Raw genomic sequence first — 4643 nt, 5'->3', positions numbered from 1 at the left:
TAAAAAATTTTATATTAATTTGGTAAATATAAAAATCATTTAAATTAAATCTATTAATTAAAAACATTAAATTTATAATAATAATTATTATTCTAACTTCATAAGAAATTATTTGAGAAATAAAACGAATTATCCCTAAAACTGAATAATTAGAATTAGATGATCATCTAATTATTAAAAAAATATAAACTATTAAACTAGAACAACAAAATATATAAATTAAACCAAAGCCTATAATATAATTTATACCAATATAAGGATAAATAAATCAAAAAAAAATAGAAATTAATAAACCTAATAAAGGAGAAATTATAAAAATAAAAAAATTTATATTACTAGGATAATTAACTTCTTTAAAAAATAATTTTAAACCATCACCTATTGGTTGAAAAATACCTTTAATAAAAAACTTATTAGGCCCTTTTCGTAATTGAATATAACCTAAAACTTTACGTTCCATTAAAGTAAAAAAAGCAACTCTTATAAAAACTATTAAAAATAAAAATAAAAATTGACAATTATAATAAATACAAAAATTACTATCTATAATAAAAATTATATAATTAAATTCTAAATTTAACACAATTATCTGCCAAAATAGTTAAATTATTTTAATTCATTATATAAATTTAATTTAATTATTCAATCCTTTCGTACTAAAATAATTCAATTAATAAAGATAGAAACCAACCTGGCTTATACCGTTTTGAACTCAAATCATGTAAGAATTTAAAGGTCGAACAGACCTAATACTTAAAATTTTGCACCTAAGATTAATCTTAATTCAACATCGAGGTCGCAAACTAATTTTTAAATTTGAACTTAAAAAATTAATTACGCTGTTATCCCTAAAGTAACTTTTTCCTTTAATTAAAAATTTAATTCAACTAATCATTAAATAATGTAAATTTTAAAAAAAGTTTAATAATTTTTTTTATCACCCCAATAAAAAAAATTTTAATTATAAAATATTTATAAATCCAAAAAATTAAAATCAAAATTTATAAAGTTTTTAGGGTCTTATCGTCCCTTTAAATAATTTAAGCTTTTTTACTTAAAAATAAAATTTTAATTTTATAATTAATAAAATCTATTTCTCATCAAATCTTTCATTCAAGTCCTCAATTAAAAGGCTAATTATTATGCTACCTTTGCACAGTCAAAATACTGCAGCTATTTAATAAATCATTGAGCAGATCCTATATTAAATTAAACTTAATACAATGTTTTTGTTAAACAGATAAAATATTTTTGCCGAATTCATAATCTATAAATTTATATATTATACTAATTTAATCATTATTACTATTAATTAAATATTAATTAATAAAATTTAATATTAAAAAATAATAAAATAATAATAATTAAAATTAAATAAATAATACATTTTACAAAACTTAAATAAAAATTTCTATTCCTATAAATTATTAAAATAAATAAATTATTATATTAAAATTTCAAGCTTATCCCTAAAATAATTTAAATTTAAAATATTAATCAATAAAATCAATACAACTTTTAAAATTTTAAATTAAATTTAAATCTTAAATAACTAAATATAATATAACGAATTAAATTTCAAAATTAATATTATTTTCTAAATATTTTTACCACAATAAATTAATAATAAAATTAACTCTATAAATTTTGAGAAATTAAAAAAAAATTTTAATCAACCCTGATACAAAAGGTACTATAAAATTCTTTATAAAATTTAACAATTTCTTTTACAATACTATTAAACTATAAATCTAAAAATTAATTTTTACTAAATACTAAAACATTAAATAAATAAATTATTTTTATAAAAAATAAAAAAAAAAAAAAATATATTAATAAATTTAATTTAAATAAAGTTTAACAACATCTTATCATTGTAAATGATATACTTAAATTTAGATATTTATTTTAAAATATATCTTTCTAAATACACTTTCCAGTACATTTACTTTGTTACGACTTGTCTTATTTTTAATAAGAATGACGGGCAATATGTACATATTTTAGATCTTTATTCATATTAACTAAATAAATAAATTTACTATTAAATCCAATTTCATTTTAATTTTCATTTAAAATTCAAAAATAAAATTTATTGTAACCCATTATATTCTTATTTATAAACCACATCTTGACTTAACATAAATTATAAAAATAAGAAAAGAAAATAAATTTTTTAATATATTCATGACAGCGATATATGAATTAATTAAAATAAGTAAAATTAATCGTGGATTATCAATTAATAAACAGGTTCCTCTAATAAGACTAAAATACCGCCAAATTTTTTAAATTTAAAGAACTTAACTATTAATTTTTTAGTAAATTAATTTAAATTTATAATAGGGTATCTAATCCTAGTTTTAAATAAAATTTAATAGAATAAAATAATTATAATAATAATATTTAATTAAATTTTACTTTTTAAAAAAAATTAAATTATAATTTTTATTTAAATACTAATAACCAAACTATTTTAATTGTATATTGTGTTTAACCGCAACTGCTGGCACATATTTAGTTTATACTTAAATTAATAATTAAATCTAAATTTCTTTAATATTTATATTTAATACTGAGAATTATTAAACTTCTTTAAGAAAACATTAACAATCAAAAAATTCATGTATTTTTTTAATTAAATAAAATCTTATAACAAATAAATTATATTTATATATAATTAATAATAATATGGTTTTTATAATATATAAATTAATTAAATTTAATTCATCCAAATAAGATCCCTAATCAGAATTCTTTAATAAAAAAATTATTTTAATAAAATTTTACCTAATCAGGATTCTTTAACAAAAAGAATCTTCATGCGTACTATACTAAAATTAATAATTTAAATCCATTATTAATCAATTTTTTTTTAAAATTTGTAATTTTTTTCAAATTTACTATATATATATATTCAATCTATATCTATATATATTCATATAAGGATTTATATATATATATATATATATATATTATATGTATAGATTATTATTATCATATAAGGATTTATATATATATATATATATATATATACTAATTATATAAGCTATATAGATGTATATTTATATTATATATATATACTATATACATAAGAAATCTATATATGTATACTACTATACATATTAATAAATCCTCTATATATTCTCTTCTTCCTTTTTTTTTTTTTAGAGGGGGAGGGGCCTCCCCCTCTTTTGATAAATAGAAACGTAACGCCTCATTAAAATATTTTTTTTTTAAAAAATTTATGGTTTTTTTTTAAATCAAATTATAAACCATTAAACATTTTTTTATTAAATAATATTTTAAAAATAAAATGCCTGAAAAAGGGTTACTTTGATAGAGTAAATCATGTATAATTTATACTTTTATTATATTTTTAGAATTAATCTAATCCATAAATTTCAAAAATTTATATGCATAAACACTTAAATATAAACAAGAAAAATAAGCTAAATTAAGCTTTTGGATTCATACTTCAAATATAGAATAATATTCTTTTTTCTGATTAATTTAAATTTAACAAAAATTATATTTTTCATTATATTAATATTTAGAACTTTAATATCAATTTCAGCATCTAATTGATTATCAATATGAATAGGATTAGAACTAAATTTATTTTCTATTATTCCTATTTTAAATTTTAAATCATCAATTTATTCAATTGAAGCTACAATAAAATATTTTTTAATTCAAGCTTTTGCTTCAATCCTATTATTAATCTTTTTAATTAATAAAAATTTTTTTTTTTTAAATAATAGAAATATTATAATTATTATACCATTATTAATAAAATTAAGACTAATACCATTTCACTTATGATTACCTTCAATAATAGAAGGATTAAATTGAATTGCATGCTTACTAATAATAACATGACAAAAAATTTCACCCCTTATTATAATTTCATATTTAAATACTAATAAAAATTTAATTTTTTTAATTACTTTAATTTCAATAAATTCAATCTTTGGTTTAAACCAAAACTCTATACGTAAAATTTTAGCAATATCTTCAATTAATAATTCTACATGAATATTATTTGCAATTTTATTAAACAATAAATTATGAATGAATTATTTCGTAATTTATTCAATATTAAATTTTTTAATAATTAAAATTTTAAATAATTATAATATTAACTATATTAATCAATTAAAATTTTTTAATTTAAATTTTTTTTTTAAATTAAATATAATAATATTAATTTTTTCAATTATAGGTTTACCACCTATAATTGGATTTTTAATAAAATGAATATTAATTAAAAATTTAATTTATAATAATATATACATAATTATAATAATATTAATTATATTAACTATTTTAAATTTATTTTTCTATATTAAAATATCTTATTTTATATTATTTAATTTTAACTTATTTAATAAATGATATCTTCAATTTAAAAAAAACAATTACAATTTTTTTTTATTTATAAATTTTTTTAGATTATTCTTTAGTTACTTAATTTTTTATTAAGGTTTTAAGTTAAATTAAACTATTAATCTTCAAAATTAAAAATATTTATTTTAAACCTTAATTAATATTTAATACCTTTAAATTTGCAATTTAATATCATATAATTTGAATATAAAGTTTTGATAAAAAGATTTTTTTAATCTATATATAAATTTACA

The sequence above is a fragment of the Aphis gossypii genome, unplaced genomic scaffold, assembly GCF_020184175.1.
Source record: "Aphis gossypii isolate Hap1 unplaced genomic scaffold, ASM2018417v2 Contig00435, whole genome shotgun sequence".
In the NCBI taxonomy this organism is placed as follows: domain Eukaryota; kingdom Metazoa; phylum Arthropoda; class Insecta; order Hemiptera; family Aphididae; genus Aphis; species Aphis gossypii.
This window is presented reverse-complemented; position numbering follows the sequence as displayed.